Source organism: Garra rufa, chromosome 23 (genome assembly GCF_049309525.1).
Source record: "Garra rufa chromosome 23, GarRuf1.0, whole genome shotgun sequence".
NCBI classification, from domain to species: Eukaryota; Metazoa; Chordata; class Actinopteri; order Cypriniformes; family Cyprinidae; genus Garra; species Garra rufa.
In genome coordinates this window covers 29,598,403-29,622,614 of record NC_133383.1, presented here as the reverse complement: position 1 = coordinate 29,622,614, position 24,212 = coordinate 29,598,403, and the positions used below count along the sequence as shown (strand labels likewise).

General features: G+C 36.2%; 1 protein-coding gene across 1 annotated transcript in view; it reads left to right on the top strand.

Annotated features, from left to right (window-relative positions):
- The first annotated feature begins 7,316 nt into the window (after positions 1-7,316).
- plppr1 (phospholipid phosphatase related 1) overlaps positions 7,317-24,212 on the top strand; it is a 76,260-nt gene continuing 59,364 nt past the window's right edge. Inside the window, exon 1 of the mRNA XM_073829685.1 lies at positions 7,317-7,522. The gene's annotated coding sequence lies outside the window, so the exon portion shown is untranslated. The remainder of the gene's footprint in view (positions 7,523-24,212) is intronic.

Here is a 24,212-nt window from a genome sequence, read left to right as displayed (position 1 = left end):
CTGCAACAACAGCAATAACCAACAGCAGCAGCAATTCAGCAGCATAGCAGATCTATTCCACCAAGACCAGATACATTAACACTATCATATCAATTACTATGACAGAAATAGTGTCAAAACATTGGGTGTTTAAGTCCCCAAAATATTCGTAATTCTCACGCTCATGGCTTTGATTAGAATATAACACATCTAGTCTGTCAAATAGTTTCATTCACCGTGTTTCTCACTTTAAGCTGTATTACCATTACAGATGTCTCACACTCTTTGTGCTGTGGACATGAATGATGAATCACCCAGAAAACTCTATTAGCCACCTATCAACCCTCTAGGAATTTTTAGCAACGTACTAAAAAATGCATACTTGTTCCTCCTTCAGTATTTTTCAGTGTCTAATGTCAATATTTGAACATCTTCTTCTATTTGCCAGGGCATATGTCAGAGGATCTACCTTTTCCACTTCACTGCACTCTTAAAATAGGCATCTCTTGCACTTTTCTTAGAACCAGCTTTATATTTAAACATACACTGTGAGATGACCGTCTCAGGTTTTTCATTGACTGGTTGGTGATGTTTTCATTATACGTTATCAGTGGTGCACTTTAAAGGAACACTCCACTTTTTTTGGAAATAGGCTCATTCTCCAACTCCCCCGAGTTAATAAATTGAGTTTTACTGTTTTGAAATCCATTCAGATGTTCTCCTGTTCTGGCGATATCACTTTTAGCATAGCTTAGCATAGATCATTGAATCCCATGAGACCAATAGCATCACGTTTAAAAATGACCAACGTGTTTCGATATTTGTCCTATTTAAAACTTAACTCTTCTGCAGTTATATCACATACTAAGACCGGCGGAAAATGTAAAGCTGCGATTTTCTAGGCCGATAAGATTAGGAACTACACTCCCATTCCGGCGTAATAGTCAAGGAAGTTCCAACGAGGAACGCTCCCTGTGCATGCAGTTGGTCACGTTGTGCTGCGATATGCTGCGTGATATTACCTTGCCTGCTGCGTCCATATTACGGCAGCAAACTTCCTTGACTATCACGCCGGAATGGGAGTGCAGTTCCTAATCTTATCGGCCTAGAAAATTGCATCTTTACATTTTCCGCCGGTATTTGTACATGTTATAACTAAAGAAGAGTCAAGTTTTAAATAGGACAAACACGGAAACTCGTTGGTCATTTTTGAACGCGATGCTATTGGTCTAATAGGATTCAATGATCTATGCTAAGCTATGCTAAAAGTGATATCGCCAGAACAGGAGAACGGCTGAATGGATTTCAAAACGGTAAAAATTAAATTATTAATTCGGGGGGAGTTGGAGAATTAGCCTATTTCCAAAAAAAGTGGAGTCCTTTAAGTCATTAAAGGAATTGTTCACCCGAAAAAGAACATTTCCTGAATATTTACTCATCCTCAGGTCATCCATGATGTAAATGAGATTGTTTCTTCATCAGATTTTGGAGAAAAAAGTTTCATTCCATCACTTTCTTACCAATGGATCCTCTACAGCAGGGGTTTTCAAACCTGTCCTGGAGCCTCCCCTGCCCTGCACATTTTGTATGTCTCCCTTATTAGGCACACCCAATTCAGGTCTTGCAGTCTCTACTAATGAGCTGATGATTTGAATCAGGTGTATTAGATGAGAGAGACAAGCAAAATGTGCAGGGCAGGGGAGGCTCCAGGACAGGTTTGAAAACCCCTGCTCTACAGTGAATGGGTGCCATCAGAATGGGAGTTCTTAAGACATTTTAAACCATTGATTCTGGTCAAAATATGAGTTCATAATTTATAATTCACATCAAAATCCACCCACATATTTGTTTAGAACTGTTTTGGTCTGTTTTCACATTTAAACAGCACTTGATCTGTGCATATCTCTCTCCTGATATGACAAGATGACTTTTTCATTGGAGAAAGCAATACTGATATTTCTTACAGTGCAAAAGCTGACGCATGATGATTATAAAACTAATACGATCTGATGTTCACCACACTCCAGTACAGTACACAAACCCACAATCTGTGTCGCCAACTGTCTGCTCTGTGTAGATCTGTAATGGTATAGGCAGACATTTCATGGGAGTTGTTAGGGCTGATGATTGTTCTTAATTGTCATTTTACAGACAAATAACATAAGGCCATTTTCAGGTCCAGATGCACTCGCATGCTGCAAACACAACAGCCTTACAATATCATAAACTGTCATGCTCACATAACATCATGTAAACACATTAAAATGCGTAATGAACATCGGGACAAACAACCTTCCCAGTCACCAAATCTAGACATTACTCAACCTTAATATGCTGTTTTGAAGTACAGAGTCCATGATACACGCATCCATTCCACATTTATGGGGGATTCAAAATCTGTGTTCATGAGATTTAATGGTGGATGTATATGATTCATGAACAAATCATTCTTGTGAGTCAGATCTTTTCAATGAATCAGTGGGGCTGTTCACAGAATGAAACAGACTTATCTGGATGATTTGTTCATATTTAGTTAATCCAAAAATGAACATTTACTCACCCTCAAAACTTAGAGTTTGTTTCTCCATCAGACTTAGAGAAATGTAGCATTGCATCACTTGCTCACCAATGGATCATTTGAATGGGTGCCGTCAGAATGAGAGTCCAAACAGCTGATAAAAACATTACAATAGTCCACACCACTCCAGAACTTTACTGGATGATTTGTTCATGAATAAGACTGATCCACTGATCCAATGCTCAAAACCTATATTTGTATAAATATCAGTAATGTAAAATACTTAATCAACTAATCTGTTTAAAATTTGACAGTATAATTGAATACGTTAATAACTAATGACAAAGCAGAATCCCAGAAATGAGATTCATCTGAAAGGTAAAATTATTCTATGAATTATATACAGGCATATGAATGCATATTTAATTGCCCATATTTTAATTAAATATATGTCATAATAGAAGCACCAATGCAAATTTGATAATCTATTAAACCTTAAAACTGTTTTGACTGACTAAATTGCACAAATGTTGATATTCAAACGAAATGACAAAATTAAAAATAGCGTAGCCATTCATCAAAAGTGCTGACATAAGATTTTGATGGGGGTGGGGGGGTCATTTTGTCCCCATTTTTAGCCCCATCTTACCCTATATTTGGTTACTCTGCATTTGGTTAGCCTACAAAATATAGAGACCAGATAATGCGGCAAACATTATCTTGTTAATTATTAACTGTACCAGTGTCAATAATAGAAGAAAAATGGGTTGAGGGAGGAGGATTTGGCCTGATAGTTAATGGTTAAACACAAAGGAGGGTCTTCCCCTCTTAGACGCATTGAGAGCTGCTGGCCTGAGGGGGAAACACACACACACACACACACACACACACACACACACACACACACACATAGAGCCACCACAAAGCAACATGCGCTCTCTGCATTCCTCTAGTCTCTTTGTCCAAACTGCATACATTAAACGCCTGACAGCACATCCTCAGCGCAAACAGATGCGTTTGTAGCGCCTGCCATGACAAATTATCATCTAATAGCAGCTGCCCGGTAAAAACATCATTCAGTAAGGTGGGTGTTAACAGGACGTGTTCTCGTTTTACTTGTTGGTGTACGTAAACATGCGTTCAGATGGACGTATGTTGGCGTTTTTAAGACGAAAGCTTCAACGCGCACGGGGACACCGGCGTTCATTTTAGCCTACCTCCTAAAGGCGTAATGCTTTCCCAGTCCCTTTCTAATTAATAATTCAATAGCAAACGTAGTCACTCCACTGGGTGACCAGTCAAATCTCAGTACGCTTCTGTTTGGAAACCATAGGGGTCCGGCTTGTTTGCCTTTCTTGTTCAGGCATGAATTATATCCATTATTCAATTCACAAGCGAATCGTTCTTTTGAACCGATTCTTTTTAAGGATTCAACTGAAACCATTTGCGAATTTGACTTTACTTATTTAGGAGTTGAGCTCCAAATATTGTTAACATTATGGTGAAAACGTAGCCTAAATAAATAATTGTTAACATTAATATTAAGAACATTGCTGGTGAATGTAGCTTTAATGAGTCATTAATGTTTGAATAATAAGCAATACAACAGACAATGAAGTATCCACTTTTTTCTTCAATGCAGAAGTAAGCCTATCCCTGTTGAAAAATAAAAAACAAAAAAACAGCATATGCTGGTTAGGTAGGTTTTGATGCTGGTTTAAGCTTGTCCTTTGCTGTTTTAAGCTGGTCCTTATAGCAAATGACCAGCATAAACCAGCTAAGGACCAGCTTAAACCAGCATCAAAACTACCTAACCAGCATGCACTGAAAAAAAGGACTTTGGATTTACTTAATTTTATTGTGTACATCGGTCAACTGACTCAATTGTATTGCGTTCACTTTTTTGATTAAATGAGTTTTAATCAACATGAGAGAACGTTTACATTCAACACTTAAAATGAACAATTGAAATCTACTTAATTAAAATATGTTCACAACAGGAATACAAATTAATTGTGTTGTATAAACATGATTTATTTTTGTAATTTCAAAGACCTGTTATGTCCCTTTTTTCAGAGATGGGTGAGACTTCTGGTTCATTATCCGCCACAGGAAAATAAAACTGTTTACACTACAAACCAGTGTGTTTACAATTGACATAATACATTAAGATAATATGGTAAGACACACCAATTTGCAATATCAAGCAGCAAAACCAGCCATTTTGTACCGATAAAAATAGCTGGACGCAGATGAGACTGGAAGCCAGACCCATAAAATTTACAAATAGCCACATCCATAGTGTGTTTTCAAGGCACATCAATAGGCCATATTGGTGGCACTGAACATAAACAATGCCACTGAACTGAAAGAAATGTGCTTATTTTGCTGATTATTGCTGCTGAAAATGGTCAATTATTGTCAGGTTTTGGGCTGTATTAATCATTCGGAGCGGGAAAAACATTTGTAGTACTAGAAAAAAAAGAAGTGTGCAAAAAACTGTCTGAGGAACAAAAGGTGTTTGTGGTTGGCCAAACTTAACCAAGATTTCCAGGGCAAGAATTAGTGTTTGTTCTAATAATTTCCAATAAGGTAGGTGAAATATTAGGCTAATAATAATTAGGCTTAATTAATACTGCTCATACCTTTACCACATATGTGACCCTGGACCACAAAACCAGTCTTAAGTCGCTGGGGTATATTTGTAGCAATTGCCAAAAATACATTGTATGGGTCAAAATTATTGATTTTTCTTTTATGCCAAAAATCATTAGGAAATTAAGTAAAGATCATGTTCCAAGAAGATTTTTTGTAAAATTCCTACTATAAATATTTCAAAATTTAATTTTTGATTAGAAATATGCATTGTTAAGAACTTAATTTGGAGAACTTTAAAGGTGATTTTCTCAGTATTTAGATTTTTTTGCACCCTCAGATTCCAGATTTTCAAATAGATGTATCTCGACCAAATATTGTCCTATCACAACAAACCATATATCAATAGAAAACTTATTTATTGAGCTTTCATATGATGTAAACATCTCCGTTTTGTAAAATTTAACCTTATGACTGGTTTTGTGGTCCAGGGTCACATATTAACTTTAGTTTTTCGAAATATTGCGCCCTTGCTTACTGAGTCCTTCTCTGTATGATTTAGCAGCTTCCACACGTTTTCTCTGTGGTTTAGACAGCATAAATTAGCAGAACAACGTATTCAGTAGTACATCAGCCATGCAATAAATGCTGTTGTTTACATCCGAGTATCGCCAATATAGCCGCGTATCCGGGTAACTGACCAAATCGTAAGGTAAGTGCAAACCTTCTGTAGTGAAAACTTAGTCTTGTGGGTTAATAGAAAAATCTATTAAATTGTAACCCTGGACAACAAAACCAGTCTTAAGTAGCACAGGTATATTTGTAGCGATAGTCAAAAATGCATTGCATGGGTCAAAATGATCGCTTTTTTCTTTTATGCCAAACATCATTAAGATATTTAGTAAAGATCATGTTCCATGAAGATATTTTGTACAATTTTTATATTTAGATTTTTTTGCACCCTCAGATTCCAGAATTTCACATAGTTGTATCTCGGACAAACATTGTCCTCTAACAAACAATACATAAATGGAAAGCTTATTTATTCAGCTTTCAGGTGATGTATAAATCTCAACTTTAAAAAAATGGACCCTTATGACTGGTTTTGTGGTTCAGGGTCACAATTAATTTGCAATGCTTTTGGTAGATAATGTAACTGTAAGCAATGCCTTTGGTAATGCAAACAACATTTTTAACAAAACAAGGATTCATTATGAATAATAACACTATCAATATTTATATATTAATTGAATATATAACAGCACTACACAATTCAATAATGAAATTATGATGATAAAAAAAGAGGAAAATCATTGGCCCTCATCACAAATTTCCAAATCTCATAGATTTCACCCATTAAAAACAAAACAAAACAACAACAACAACAACAAAAAACAAACAAACAAAAAAAAAAAAACGCTGAAATGTAAATATGACCGCAACATAAATTTTTTTTTTTTAAAGAAATGACTCAGAATTGAACTGAAACCATCTGAACGAATCAATTCACTAAACTATATTAATCTAAAAAAAAAAAAAAAAAAAAAAAAAAAATCACTTTATGACTGGTTTTGTGGTCCAGGGTCACAATTGATTTGCAATGCTTTTGGTAGATAATTTAACTTTAAGCAATGTCTTTAAACATCTTTTAACAAAACAAGGATTCATTATGAATAATAACTATTAATATGTATATATATTAATGGAATATATAACAACACGTTGTTAAATAGTGTTTGAACATTAAACAACAAATTCCGACTACACAATCCAATAATGAAATAATGATAATTAAAAAAAAAAGAAAAAAAAAAAGATGGAAATCTTAAGCTTTCACACAAATGTCCAAATCTCGTAGATTTCCCCCGTGAAAAAAAAAATGTAAGTGTAAATATGACCACAACATTTTTTTTTTTGGAAATTACTCAGAATTGATTTTTGACCCAGTTCAACGAAACCATCCGAACGAATCGATTCACTAAAATGAATCAAATTCCCATCGCTTGTTCACCGTGCACGTATTCCCACCCCGAATTTCCCTGTCCTACTACCGCGAAGGTTCAGCTTCTGAGTATTAATTACAAAACGCTGATAACCCCACTGGACCAGCGTCGCGTTGCGTCATAAATATTCATGAGCGACTCCTTCGCCATAGTAGTACGGATACATTCGGGTTCCTGGCCCCGCCTCCCACTCATCCCAGCTTCTGTGTGTGTGTGTGTGTGTGTGTGCGTGGATGTGTATGTGTATGTGTGTGAACTCCTTGAGCATTCACGATCGCCTTTAATCACTGATCTCCAATCAAACACCAAACCCAGCTACGCAGAAACGCTGCAGAAAGCGCAGATAATGGAATACCGGTTTTCCGAGTCTATGCCTAATAAACACTGATGGATTAATTCGGGAATTATAATATACATCCATCGCACGGTAAGTTGTTAGAGGAGGTCGGAGGGGTGAAATGATGAAGCATGTGGTAGTTGCAACCTGCCATTGTCTCGTGCGTCCGGTGATATTTTGTGTCCATTTCACATTTGTTGGCAAGGAAACGGAGGCATATCTTAACACGCCTGTTTTATGGCTTATGAACATAATTGCAAATAAAAATGCGGTAATAGCCAGTAGTAAATCATGTACAACTTGGGCTGTTCGGACACCTACTGAAAGCTACATGTTGGAAACAATCTTCTCATCTTAGTCTTGTTGGAGCATCTCCGTGATGATTGACACCTGTCCTCATGGCATGATGCTGATTCGCATTTAAAAGGTGTAATATGCACTAATAGTTAAGTTTCGAAGATTTTTTGCGTCCGCGCGAACGAAATAAATAATACGATGCGTCTTTTTACGCGCATATACGAAGCGCAATCGTGTTTGGTGATTTGACATTTATCTGTTTTGTCCGAATGTCATCTGGAGTGCAAGTAATGCTGGGTACACACAGATGGGTCCTCATAGCCTTTGGGCTCAGTTCATAGCAAAATGCATTCAATCAGATACACGTTCTCCTGAGGAAATCAAAATTAAGTGATTAATTTAATGATTGATTGCAAGATCTTTAATGCACAAATGCAGGACTCTAGTATATTGTGAAGACATGAACTGGTCACATGATGGGGGAGCCCTCAAGTTAGTGGGCCACACATTGCATTGCATGTTTAAAGCATGGTCTCTTGTTGCTGTGGTTGCCTAAATGAAGGCTATGAGACTTAACAATAAATTAAGTTAAACCAATTACATTTTTGTCTCGCAGCCTAATACTATACAGTCTCAGAAAAAAAAGATGCACTTTTGTACCTTTATTTAACCCGAAAGGGTCCATTTTGGTACCTTAGATGTACATTTGAGTGCTTACATTTTCATATTAGTCTTTTGCAAGGCTACTGTCACAGTGACCTTTATTTCCTGTAGTTGCTTACTGTTAGTAACCAATACTTCTACAAGGAGGTGTTTATTGGATTTGTAAATATGGATGTTTTTGTTCATTTGAGCTTTACATGTTACACTTTTTGTGCCGTGGATTTTACTAGAGTCCTTAAGTTGAGGACTTAAATATTATATAGTTAGGTAGATTTTGATATGGGATAAAAAAAATATATATATATATATATATATATATATATATATATTATATATTATATATATATATATATAATAAATTAGCATATTATAATGATTTCTAAAGGATTATGTGACATTTAAGACTGGAGTAACAGCTGATAAAAAATAAAATTTGCATCACATTATTTTTAAAGCATATTAAAATGCAAAAGTATATTGCAATATTACTGCTTTTTCTATATTTTTGATCAAATAAATGCAGCCTTGACAAGCATAAGATGCTTCTTTAAAAAACATTTAAACTTTCTGATCCCAAACTTTTGAGCAGAAGTGTATAAATAAAGTTAACGTTAGTATATAAATAAGAAGGCAATGCTAAAGAGTTGTTGCATTTGTCAGAGTGTCATATGACTGGAGTAACAGCTGATGAAAATTCAGCTTTGCATTGCAGGAATAAATTATATTTTAAAGTATATTAAAATAAAAACCTCTATTTTATATTTTAATAACATTTTGCAATATTGCAATGTTTTTTTCTGTATTTTTGATCAAATAAATGCAGCCATGCATTACAAAACATTACAAGTCTTGCTGATCCCAAACTTTTGAGTGGCAGTTTATAGATAAAGTTTATGCAAGTTTGTAAATAAGAAGGCAATGCTGGAGAGTTTTTGCGTTTGTCAGAGTCAAAAAGCAAAAGAAAGAAAATTGTGACTGCGTAAACCTCTTCCCCAAAGATCTAACAGTAGAAGTTACTTTAAAGTGAGCCACCATTCAGGATTTATACTAATCTCAGTATCCTGTCCTGTCAGACTCAGAAAATCTGTGCGACTGAGACAAGTACACTGTTTGAGCAGACATTAACAGGTCTTTGTGTTTGCCAAAGGTTTATTTGTCGATTTTTACTTGGAAAGTGTCCTGGCAGTGTTTGAACAGCTTGAAATATAGACAAGTACTTGATTGTTTAGTTGTAAAAGGCTATGAAGTGTGCCAGGTCAGATATCCATCAGGTGTGAAGTCGGCTGTAATGCTGACCAGAGACGGGAAGATGAATAATACCGAGATCCGCTGTGACCTCTTTCAATCTTCTGAAAGTTAAAGCTTTGGTTAATTCTCTAAGGCAGCTAATCGGAAACGCCTCAGTCGAGATTTTAATTACCCAGCAGTTGAAATGCAAAGCAAGTTGAAAATCACAGTTTCCCAGTTTTGCGGGACACTGCTGACTTTCCTGTATGCCAGTAATGGATTTGCCTGACTGTTAATTGCTGGTGAATTGGAAAGAGGATATAACGCACAGCTCTTGAAGAGAATTATCCACGCGAGACGCTTTGAATTTATGCGTTAGTTCCAGAGCACACATTTAAACTGAACTCTGCTTGACTGCGCTTCATTTGCTCATTTCTGTCCTGGCATATTTAAAACGGGTTAGATGAATACTTAACCCATCACACAGTTAAAAATATAATTTCGTGTCACAGTTAATACATGTGAAAGTGCTGTTCCATTTACATGTTAAGACTATTTTGAATATTTTCTGGTGAAAATGTCAGTGGTTTGGCCCTTTCAAAGCTTTCTAGGGATTTGTGGGTGTTATTAGGGTGGTTATATTGTTGCTCTGTGGTCACTAGCATTAGCTAGTTGGTTATTGCTATGTGTTCTGTGTAGTTGCTTACTGTAGCATGATTGTTTTGCTTTCTAGGACAGCTTCCTTTGGTCGAATTTCCGTATATCCATAGTAGGGCTGCACAAAATTGGAGAAACCCTCCTCCCCCCTGACATTACAATATTTGAAAACATACAAAAATCGTCTCCAGATGACTTGAATAGATATATTTAGAAAGAATTAACCATTCTGGATAGGGCTGGGCAGTATATTGAGTTTGAACAAAATACGTTGCATACATGTGCGCCAAACAGACGGAAATAGTATAATAGAAGCTCGATAATTCTGACCATTTTGCTAATATATTTGTTGTTGGACAATAAACGTGCCATGTGTAGACGTTTAAATGTATTTTTAAGGTAGCACTAACTACCCACCTTATTTTTCTGTTAGAGTGGGGGTGGCCTTTTTGTGATTTTTATATGTCATTTTATGTTCAAGCTTCCAGTCTAACCCACTTCCAGTTATTTTTACCTTTACAAACCAGTTAGTTTTGCTGCCTAATATTGCAAACTTGTGTTTCTTACCATATTATTTTAATATATGTGACCCTGGACCACAAAACCAGTCATAAGGTTAAATTTTAAAAAACTTGTATACATCATATAAAAGCTCAATAAATAAGCTTTCTATTGCTGTATGGTTTGTTAGGATAGGACAATATTTGGCCGAGATACATCTATTTGAAAATCTGGGATCTGAGGGTGCAAAAAAATCAAAATACTGAGAAAATCACCTTTAAAGTTGTCCAAATTAAGTTCTTAACAATGCATATTACTAATCAAAAATTACATTTTGATATTTATAGTAGGAATTTTACAAACAATCTTCATGGAACATGATCTTAATTTCCTAATGATTTTTGGCATAAAAGAAAAATCAATAATTTTGACCCATGCAATGTATTTTTGGCTATTGCTACAAATATACCCCAGCGACTTAAGACTGGTTTTGTGGTCCAGGGTCACATATTGTCTTAATTATAAACACTGGTTTGTAGCACAAACAGATTTACCGTTTACAGCACTTTGTTATTCTTCTCTTTATTTCCCTACAGCGGCTTATAAATCCAAAGTGCGTACATTCACAGAAAATAGCTTACTTCCGCATTGACAAATAAAGTGGATAAAGTGACTGTAATGGGGTATTCAAAATACAGTTAGTCTGTGCTTTTGTTTTTATTTTTAATTTTTGTTTATTTACTTTTTAGTTTAGTGAATTTAACTTCCGCTTTACAAAGCATTATTTTTGTTTTTAGATTATAATAATGTTACTATTCTGTAATGTAATGTGATTTTATCCCTTTTTTGCACATAATACAGTATAAAGCATAGCATACATGGTTACATTTACTTAATTTGATTTCATTTGTTGGAAAACATCGGGCAGGACGTAAAATATATATATATATATATATATATATATATATATATATATATCTTTTTTTGGAAATAGAAAAAAATAAATGTCACTTCAAGAATTTGGGTATGCACTTTTTACAAGAACCAACTTAAAGTGGTGTTAGTAACCATAAATGGACTCTTTCCACATGACTTTTCATCGGTGTTTTCACATTTACTGTAAAATATTAATATAGATTTTATTGTTATAATTGCTAAATGGGTATATTATACAAATGAAGATGTGTATAGTAGTAATACTGTTGTACTGTAAATTTAAAATAGACCATTTAATTTGTATTACAGGAGTCATCGGATACAAAACTCACTTTTCATGTTGTTTGAACATTAATGTGTTTGAACAACCACCCTACAATGATAAAAATCCACCCAGTGATATTACTATCTTTAAAAGTAATATCCTCTTTTTAAAATCAGGCCATTCTCAGCTTCAAAGGCCACTTCCACGATAGTTGATTGACATGAGCGCCTTACTTTAGACCCGCCCTCACCGAGCTGAAACAGTCCGACTCCGATCGCCATTGTGTGACTCAGGTGCAGAGGAAGTCAAGAATGTCTCAGATTGAGCGATTAAGGTGTTCTGTTGTTGGACGTAATAAAGAACATAGTAGTCGTCATTTACTCCCGACAACTGAGCCGCTGAAGATGCAGAAGATTAACATTACTTTAGTTTTTGAAAGGAAAACGCCGATCCCGATCTACATATGCGTCTATGTTCGTGCAAATCAGTTGTGATGCAGCTTCACCCATAGCAGAAGTGAGTATAAGGGTTTTTTTATGCATTTGTGCAAATGGCCTTTCTTGATAATGTGCTTGTTATTAAGTTTCGCCACTAAATGCACTCATTGGTATTTAAAGGAACATGCAACAGAATACTTCGCTCTAAAAAGGGCTGATTTTGACAAGATAAAAAAGTGTTTTTTACACTACCATTGAGAAATTTTAACCAAAGTATGTTAGAGAATTCTCATTAAGACCCTAAAGAATCATATCAACTTGTAGAAAATTGGCATCCAATGACCCCTTTTAAATATCTTATTTTATAGTAGAACTTCAAATGCCTTAAAATGACTAATGTACATAAGACCGAGTTTGATTCTCAGGAAATTGAACACTAAAATACTGTATCTTTGAATCTGGCAAGACATGTATTTATTCAAATAAATCACAACTTTCGGATCTTGACTGTCGCATTAAGCCATATTACAATATTGACTTTATTTCTGTACATGATGCAGCCATAATTCATGGCGTTTAGTAATATCTCATATCGCACTGCTACAAGTTTTTCCCACAAAACAGTAAAGCACAAACCCTGTCTTGCCACCGATTTTAAAGATGTCATTAGTTATATCAGTACTGATCTTACTTACATAACAGTAAAACAAAAGCTAATCCATAACCCTAACCATAACCTTAGTAGGGCTGTAAGGATTCCTCGGTTCTATTCGAGTATTCGATTTGAAAAAAAATCCTCGATTGCATTTTGCCAGCGTCGAGTAATTGGTAAAATACCGGAAGTGGCGCATTCCACATATTAAACCCATTTAAAATGATAATAAAGCATAATGCGACAATTCAATTAAATATATATGCGATGCAGGTTTAAAATATGCGCTTTAATTATTTCCATGCGTGTAAGTTACTTACGTGCAAGAGCTAAACAAAAACTGTTATCATTTACATGTGTGAGTGTCTTAAACTCTATCTCTGCATGCGATTGTGAGTTTTCGTTAATAATAACGTTTATCTGGGAACTCAACGTGCGCTGTTTCATCAGATTTGTAAGGTATATCATTAATAATCCTACGCAAACAGAGGAGAATACATCAGTACATCTCTTTATACTAACTGTTCATCATGATTTCAAAATAAAAGTTTAAACCCTTGACCTGAGTTTACACATTTTGATGTCCACATATTCAACAAATTAAAATGTTTTTAATTTGTTAAGTAGATTAAGTGGACATTTGAATTAAATGTTTGTTGAGTCAATGTTAAACAAGGATTAAACAAATATTAAAGTAAAAAAAAAAGCAATCGCCAGGCCGTTGGCGCCCTCTGCAGGCATTTGCTATAATGCATAATGTACATTAGCTTTACTGTTTACATTATGTATTTAAACAGTTTTGTTCAATAAAACCATATTACTACTTGCTTTTGATACTTTATTTGAACTAATTATTATTGCCTCATTGCTATTATATATGTACTTAAGTCATTTCAAAGGCTATTGTTAACTTAAACTCTATCTCTGCATGCGATTGTGAGTTTTCGTTAATAATAACGTTTATCTGGGAACTCAACGTGCGCTATTTCATCAGATTTGTAAGGTATATCATTAATAATCCTATGCAAACAGAGGAGAATACATCAGTACATCTCTTTATACTAACGGTTCATCATGATTTCAAAATAAAAGTTTAAACCCTGAAAGAAGCAGGGTTTAAGTGGACTACATGAGAAGTCTGGCATATATATCACCAAAGAGAAGTCTGTTGTTTGATCAGAAAGGTTGAGTTATGACATTTTGATTAAACATTACCACAAATTGTACAATAAGACCAATACGATGCATTTAGAACATAGTCTGAATTGAATCTGATTTCTTCAAACTTTGAGTATTGAGCCAATTAGCTTAGCAACTATTGTAATCGATATTGTCGAAAGGATGCTTTATGTGAGAATACTTTTTGAGTTCCTACAAAGAGTTTCTGCCCATGAAGAGCATTCGAGTTCAGCCATAGTCAGGAAGGCAGCTTTCTAGTTTTGTAACAGAATCTGTATGTTCCAGTCGGTCCTTCATCATTTATCTGAGCTGGGCCTCATGAACCCCCAGTCCATTAGTGGCTTCTGACTGGTATCACATTACACTGATGGCAGTCAGAGAGACGTTGTGCTGGAGATATGTCACAGCCGGTCCCTCGGGGCAGTGCTTGGATCTCAGGCTCAGATACGCCAGCAGGAGAGATGCTGTCCTGGCTGGGATGGACACAGCCAGAGGGCTTTATCTCTCAAACCTCAACAGACCTGAGTATATCTCACACATTCATGCATATGTCATGCAAACAGGACATTTGTGTCCTGCAGTATTTGAGTATGCCATATGCTTGCTGTAGATTTGGGTGGCTTTTTTTTTTTTCCCCCCCAAAGGATAGAATAAACCAAGCTAGCTGTTTTATCTTTTTGAGTGCTTAATCAATGGAGTATTTTAAGAACAATAGTGGTGTTTGCTAAGGCAAGCATTACTATTAATATTGCTCATACTTGGGGGTTTTGGAAAATCCTAGACAATTAATAACTGCTTTGGTGCATAAAATCCTTCACCGTTCATGCTACACACTTGAACGATGGTTCAAATTGTATGGATTGTTGAGGCAAGGCGTTTCAATACTAATACTGAGTGCTTCATATTATGCATGACAAAGCATACAATCTAATATGGTAACACTGAAGGAAGAACCCCAAGCGATAGAGACCAGAATATCATACTTGTAGGTGGACTCTTTTGACTTGGGCCAGTAACAACAACCTAGCATTGACCTAACAAACACCCACAATACTCTAGCATCATTGCAACTGGTTTGGCACAGACAAGTGCTACTCATATTTCCTTCAAAAAATGCAAAAATCTAGTACTTTATACTCTTTTCTTAATGGATCCAAACTAAGGCTTTGTGTAATAAAGTCAAAGACAAGTTAAAGGAAAGAAAGGAGCATTTCCCACAGTATTATAACACTTTTGTTCTAAGTTTAGATTGTTTGTTTCTCTTTTTTATTTTTGTGCAAGGTGTGATGCTAATTAGTTTTCATGTTTGCTTTCACATTTATATTTTTTTAATTATAAATGTAAATGCATTCATTTCACAAATGCAATGCCACAAATTGGGAATAGGTTCAAGCTGACTAGTAGAAAGCTGCTTGCTTCTGTGCGAGTTGTGCTTCATACATCACTACACTGTTTAAAATAGACCTTTGTTGGCCGCACGTTTGAACATTTTTATCTGTGAGTTTTATTCTTCTACAGATAGTTTGTATGGATATGAAATTAGTTAATCAAAAGCTAACCAGCAGCATATAGAAGACTATTAAAGGGGTTATCAGATGCCCATTTTCAAGTTCATATGATTCTTTAGGGTCTTAATGAAAAGTCTATAATATACTTTGGTTAAAAATTCTCAATAGTAGTGTAAAAAAAAACAGCCTTTTACCTTTTATTAAAATCAGCTGAACATGAAAAACCATGTTCGGTAATTGGCCTTCGGCCCAGTGTGTAATTTTGTCAGCTTCGGCCAAGGATTTTCATTTTGGTGCATCCCTTTCTGCTTTCAAACAAACTCTGGTGTGGTTTGAATGAAATATGAGCGCAGCGCAAGACAGACCAAATACTTCTAAACGAACCAAAAACAGGAAGTAATGATAAGATGCGACGATGTGTGACCTGATTTTACGAAGGTAACAAGCGCTGTATCCAAAACAAAATGAGCAGAAGGCAAACATGGAGCAACAAGTAGGTAAAGTGCCATTTATGAGCTCTTTGTGAGTTTTCAAGTGATAAAAATAAAATTATATACACACAACGAGCGCGCAAAGTCCAGCAGGCGGCATTAGGTGTATTCGACTTAAAGGTGCCATAGAATGGAAAACTGTGTTTACCTTGGCATAGTTAAATAATAACAGTTCAGTACATGGACACTATTAACTATCGTTAATAGTTACGCCCCCAACATTTGCATCGCCCAATCATCGGTAACGTCAGCACATCAGTAAAACAAGGCAAGCCACTGAAGGGACACGGTTAGCTTAATGCTAGCGCTAGCCTGTTACATTGCAGTACAAAAGATTTCTCTTACCACATAAACAGAGAAATGACTGCGCTGATGATGGTGAATGATGGAGAAATAACTGCACTGATGATGGCGAATGATTTACAAATCCCGAGTGTCACTGACAAGCAGCTGAACTTGTGTGGTAAGAAGCACTCCCTCTGCATTATAACTTTACACAGAGCACATGGATCACAGTAATGAGACTAAAATATCGGTGATTCAAAACGGCAGATTCAACAAACCACATACTAAAAGCGGCTAGAGCTCCTGATTAAATATATATATTTTATCCATGTGCCAGCTATAGAGATGAGCAGCTCTGTGAAACAGCCAATCAGAGCAGAGCTCATTAATATTCATGAAGCTTCCAAATAAGGCAATAACAGAGCATTTCATTCTAGGGACAAATCCTAGGGTTGTGAATGGACCTGTAAAACCGTTTCTGGAGATTTTTTTGCCCGTTCCTATGCCATATACCTTCAATGTGGATATCAGAGAACAATTTAAAATATTGTATAAATGCATTCTATGGCACTTTTAAAGCGAATAAGTCAAACACATCTTTTCCTTTTATTTGGAGTGTTCGGTGAGTTCCGTCACAAAATAAATGTCATTCAACCCGACCAATCAGGTTGTGAACGTATCACTATGCCTCTAGGTTTGGTAGTTTCCTGTCAAAAATGCCAGTGTGAACTCTAAGTGGACCAGGACCAAATTTATAATTTTCCTTTTTGTTCCGGACCAAATTAATCAAATGAACCTAACTACAAGCGTGAACACACCCTAAGACTCAAGACTTGTCAATTTCTGGCTGATGAGAAATTCAAATCAATACTGGTCAATGTATTTTTAATGCTAGATGCTAAAGGGTCACACTCTGTTAGTGTAATTACCTCCCTAGGGTCAATACGCAGTGTCACCTTCCATTTGGTATTCAAGTCTACTCTTCCACAAAAATAGGATGTTATAAACATTGATAAGCGGCTTGTTTTCTTTTTGTATTTTATGTTTTATGTACTGCAGTGTCACAGTTATTCATCTATCTGCTTTTGTCTTCAAGACCAGCCCTGCACAGTTTCTCAAAGTAATAGACAGCCTGGTGAATGATGGGTTCTAGGCTTCATGATCAGAAGTTAGAATAGACCCTAACCATAACCTGTTAGTGGATCTCGAGTCACTGAACCTCTTCTTTGGTGTTTCTTCTGTTGTGACGGCCAGTGTTGAATGTGCCATTCACCAAATTTTGGGTAGGCGATAGTCCTCCATATAGGAATGCGCCGATCCGATATTCATATCGGGTATCGGTTCCGATACTGCCATTCTTTGTCGAATTGGGTATTGGTCATAGAGGGCCGATCCAAATTCGATATTGTGCGTAATATTCTGCGTTACCGTTAAGCCGTATAAAAGCATTAAAAAGCACAATACCGTTTTCGTGCACTATATTCCAAGTCTTCTGAAGCCATTCAATAGCTTATCCGCTGTGGCAGTCAGTTATTCATTCAGCCTTCAAACCCTGGCCGCGTTCGGTTACGACAGTCAGTTCGGTAAAGCTCTATCCAAGATCATTCTGTGTTCCCATTATTATGCTTGATTTGTGGATAAATGTCTATGATTTTGTATAAAAGGACTTTATTGTGCCGGTGTTTAATGTTCTTTCTAAATCATGTTACTTGCCACCGGGTGTCTGCGAGAACATAATACACAGGTGTAGGTCCTCGGTATCTGTATCCGCCAATTTCAAACCCTAGGTATCGAAAAAGGCAGATTGGAGCATTCTTAGTCCTCCATCCTGAAAATGTGACCTACCAGGTGCAGCTGCGTCTTGAACAGCATGACCTCAATGCAAGTAAGCTCTGGCTGTTCAAAGACTTCAGATTTGGAAATGAAATTATTCCAGTGAGTGTTGGGGAAAGTAAGTACATTTTAATGGACAGATGCTGAATGGTGCCACTGGTGTGCGTAAATTCATAGAAAATAATGTGTTTGAATATTAAAGTCGTGACGTGGCATGTCACAATGTGGCGTGATGCATATATACATATATTATGTAAACAAAAACTTTTACTTTGGATGCGATTAATCACGATTAATCGATTAATTTTAGTATTTTTTAAAAAAAATTTGTTGAAGTTAAATTCAAACCCTGGTTACAATATTGATTTACTCCCTAAAAAAGTAACTAATTATGTTACTTTTTATGGAAAGTAATGCTACTTTTGTGTTACTTTTTCTCTTCTGGACTGGGCCTGCTGGTTTGTTTTTAATATAAAACGTTCTATTTTTGGCAAATGTAAAAGTTCTTTCACACCAAAAGTGAAATGAATAAGCCTCAGGCTGAAGGAAATGTAAATTCAAAAAGCTCAAACAAACCTTTCAGCTGTGCTGCCATTCTGGATTGCATGAAAAATAGGATGAAAGAGAAGAAAGTTCAACACTTTCTTCTTCTCCATCACAAAACAAGTAAACACAAATATTGTTTTCATCTAAAGTACTATGTTTCTTAGTGTGGTTGAATTGGATGATTAAAGGTCAGCAGCAAAGACAACTGTTAATAAAATGGGATTAAATACATACTAAATTGTGTTAAAATTAATTATTGCAGGTTTGTATCATATTCTGAGTTTGCTTTTCACTGTTGTTATTCATTTTGAGGAGTACTGAATCTGTTTGTGCAAGTGAGATGAGAAAAAGCATGTTGACATTTAGTCTAAAACTACAGTAAGTATCAAGTTTGCACAGCGCACACAATGCCTCTGCATTTACTCCTAATTTCTCTCAACATGGGGACAGGAGAGCTGTCTAAAAATAAATGAGAAAAAGTAACTGGCATGACTCAGATATTTCCTTGTAAATGTAAAAGTAATGCATCACTTTACTAGTTACTTGAAAAAGGTAATCTAATTACGTAACTCGCGTTACTTGTATTGTACTGTTATTTGACTGACAATATTCCTGTACGGCTTAAGAGTCGTGGATCATTGAGCACTTCCACCAATGCTGCCTCCGTACCATCTAGAGTTGGGGGGAATGCATTACAAGTAACACTGTTGTCAATCTCGTTGTCAACTGTGGAGATGATGCATCCGAAGTAGAACTGTTTTTAGCTCTTTCTCACCAGTGGTGATGTGGGGGATCTTCCTGAGGTGTGGGCTGATAGATAAGTTCTTTTTTTTTTTCAAACTAATCCAAAGAGCTCAGAAACCTCTGCAAAGCATTATATTATGTGCTGCAGAGCTGTCACTGTATGGGAAGCAAGGGCAGTGTCATCTGCGAAAAGCAGCTTATGGATTGGTTGCCCCCACTGTCTTGGTCAGATTGAATAGAGTGCCAGCGGTGTGGTCTAGGATGTAGATTGCGTCCTTGTCATCAGGTTAACCGTGGCCCTTTGGAAAAGGGGTGTCAGATTGAGTACCTTGGAGGGCCACTGTCCTGCAGAGTTTAGCACACATGAACTAGCTAATCAAGGTCTTCACGATTACTAGAAACCTCCAGGTGTTTTGGAGCTACACTCTGCAGGACTGGAGTTTGACACATCCTGCTGAAAAAGATCATGAAGAGAGTCTGTGCAAGGATACAGCCTTGCTTCAGTACTATTGTCCATTGGAAATGGCTTTGAGAGATTGTTGCTGTACTGACTTGTCTATGTTGGTCTTTGCGTAACTGGATGATCATGTTAAGGAACTTTGGGACATCCCAGTTAAGGCCCGTTCACACCAAGCACGATAACGATAATTATAACTATAAAGATAACATTCTAAAAATCGTTTTAAATTTAAAAGAATAGCAGAGTTCACACCACAACTATAACGATAACGATACAGGGCAATGATATCGTTGGGATCACTTTCAGAGCTATTTTTTTTTTTACAGCTGATGAACAAAACACTGACAGCTAATCAGACTTTATTCAAATTTAAAAGACTTTTGCATTTGAAATAGCAGGCCACATTGTATAGAAGCAAACAGACATTGCACAACAAACAGTGTAACTTAAAACAGAAAATTACCTCAGGAATTCAGCGGTAGTTTTGACACCATTGTCTTGCCTCCTAAATCAGGTGCAGTAGAAAAGAGTCCTTATTGTTTCGATTTCCACTACATTGACTACGTTAGAGAAATGCTAGATTCACTGTTTAGATGTGCTTGTAACGTGCATGCTGAGGACATCTACTGGTTGATGTCATGTAAATGCAACAAAAATAGACGGTAATCGTTCACTAGTGTGGACGCAAATATAGTTATCGTTGCATTTATAGTTATCGTTCTTCGCCCTTTTTATTCCATGATTTGCCACAGACCTTTTCTGCTTACAGTATGAAATCCTTTGGTAAGGTCAATGTACATTAAACTGCTTGATGAATAGAGCTATTTTCCAGTTCAGAGAGATATCCAAGTCAACAGATGTCAAGGGCTGGGACACACCAAGCTGACAATGCAACCTGGTCTGATGGCGAAAACCTACCTGTGGGAACTTTTTCGCGAGATGCGAAATACGTACCAATAAGTACATATCACTGCAGTTTCCAACAGAAATGTCCAACAGAGTGGCACTAAAAGAGTGTTTAATTTTTCCTGAAACAGATGAACGTACATATGGTACATTTTATGGTAAAGGTTAGATTTAATGTACAATAATTACTGTATTTGCATTGACCGTTAGTCAAGGTCTTACATACAACCGATACATTAAGGTCTTAAGACACATAATGATTGGTCTGTGCAAGAAACTGAACAGTATTTATATAATTTACCTTTGATCCATCGCAACGTTCTACTGTCCTGATCGCATTCACCCAACATGCTCTGGCAATGTAGTTGGTGAAAAGTCAACACTCCCAGATGAGTTCGCACATGGAAATGTAATCATTTAGTTTTTAATCTGTTGCCAGAATCAGGATAAGCACAAGTAACTACAATTTTGAGAGGACAATATGCACTATGTAAACAATGAGTGACGTAAAAGCGCGACATATCACTTTTTTGTGTGTGTTCTACTGAAACAAAGTCACAAAGAATCAAAGTCACCTACATCTTGGATGCCCTGGGGGTAAGCAGATAAACATCAGATTTTCATTTTTTGGTTGAACTATCCCTTTAAAGATGTATGTAGTAGCAACTTTACATGGCAGCTCAATCTAATGTTACCTAGAAAAATGTGCATTATTGAAGTGTCTGTGCGGAGTGTCTGTCACTGCATCACAGATGGAGGCGCCGGTGCTGTCACACGTTCTTAAAATACTCTGTCGTTTTTGGTAATAAGGATAAAAGTAATACATCTTTCGAATCTGTAAAGACTTTATTTGTGTGCACTCACAACAACGAAATGTTGCGCTTTTGTAAAATAATGAAAGCAAACAGGATGTGCTTTCTGCCAACTTGAGCATGAAACTTCGAAACTCTGTGTATACTTGCCTTACAGACATGAAAAAATATATCTATAGAGAGTGAAATGTCTTCCATATGAAACATGCATACAGGCACATCCACTACAGCGGAGATGATGAGTCGCCGACTCATGAAGTTTCTTTGCTGTTTTTCCCTGACACATTCATATTTGTTAGGCTATATCTACCAGTGCGCTATAGCAAGCTTTTTTGTGTGCTTGAGCGCTTATTAAGCTATGTAGGCAATTAAAGGCTCATTATTATGATTTATATGGTTTATTAATAAACGTCCAACTAATAGTTGACTAATGCTTAAACTGAAAGACTACTAGTCGACCAGAAAAATCTTTAGTCGAGGGCAGCCCTAGTGTAGACGGTAATAAAAACAATCTAATAGGCAGAAAATTTAATTCATTGTTAGATTCCGACCAAAGCTGTATCAACCACGTTTTATGTGACGTTGGTTTTGTACATGCCATTGCAGTTCTGACTTGAAATGCCTGTTGAGTTGGGCTATAATTCTCATGCTCTGTGACTTTTTTTGGAAATAATGTACCATCTGCACTTCACTTAAACCTACCCAATAGTATGAACAAAAGCAAATGTGATGTAAAAGTGCAATCGCAAGCATGCCGTTTTAGCTTGTTTTTCTATCTCTCATCTTTCAGCTCTTTCATCATGAGCCATGTTTTTCACTGGATTTGTACCCAAGGATTCCTCATCCTAAGTTTAAAGGGATAGTTCACCCAAAAATGAAAATTTGATGTTTATCTGCTCACCCCCAGGGCATCCAAGATGTAGATGACTTTGTTTCCTTAGTATAACACAAACAAAGATTTTTAACTCAAACCGTTGCAGTCTGTTAGTGATTTAATGGCAGTGGATGGGCACCAAACTTTTGAAAGTAAAAAAAAAAAAACATGCACAGACAAATCCAAATTACCGGTCATTTTGCCATTTCCGAGCCGGTCCGATTCGATGTCACACTTAAACCGACTGATAATGTGTTTGTGCCGTGCCAGATGAGGCTTGCACAACCTGAGTGAGTATCAGAGACAGTCATAGATGCATAGTGCAGTAGAAAAAAAAAAAAAAAATTATATATATATATATATATATATATATATATATATATATATATATATGATTTAGGTAAGCAACATTGCACAACGTTTTCCAAATATCAGCATGATTGCAATGTGACACTGATTTTATACAATAGTTCAATAAACAAGAAGTTGAAATTAAGTGACTTACATTTTAGACACAATATTGAGTGTTTTTGCTAATCAAAGCCACAGCAAAACTGTTGTGTGTCTCCAAGCAACACGGCAGTGTTGCTTTACTCTATACGGGGAGGCTGCAGACCTGGAGCAAGGCAGATCTACGGCCCAGACAGTTTTACGGCCCAGGCAGTTTTACGCCCCTGCTGTTCCTGGTGCGTCCAGTAGGGGGAGAATGATGTACGGCGAAATAACAACATTCAAATCAATGCACGTCCCATTCATAGATGTTGACTTTTTTGTGAATTTAAATTTAAACGCTACATTAACATTGCACTTAAGACACTTAGTTATAGATATGATTTTCACTGTTGGTATTCTTACATAGCCCAAAAAGGACAACTGAATTGCAATTAAACGTACGCTAATGTTTTTGTAAATTGAAAAATGAATACACAGTTGGATCAGATGGACAATGTAATGCGATCAACTGTAACCTAATAATAATATCTGTTATATTCGCTACTTGTTGTCATACAGCTACAGAACTTTATTAAGACAAACAGAATTCACCCCTTTCTAAAATTCCAAGGCCATTTCGCCATTTGAGAAGAAAAAGACAATTTTTGTGAACAAAATTTTTTTATTAACACCATTATTAATGACACACAGTGATGACCCAAGGGCTTGTCGATCTTCTTAAAGTGTTGTTCTATCCTCTTGTCAAAATTCTCCCTCTCACTGAAAAAAAAAGACAATGGTTAATTGTAAATAATATCAGGATTTCATGTTTGATAATTTTTCTTTATATTATCCCTGCAATATCTTGTTGATGACAGGTCTTCCTTTCTCCTCAGCCTCCACAATTAACATATAATTAGCCAGCAAACAATTAAAATACTCTCTTAACTTTATATTAATAAAACAAGATACACCAAAAATAATTGAGCACCAACAATCACAAACATGATAAATCCACATAATTCAATAAACTTTAGTCCCATATGGTTTGAATGTAAAAATTTGGTTTAAATTG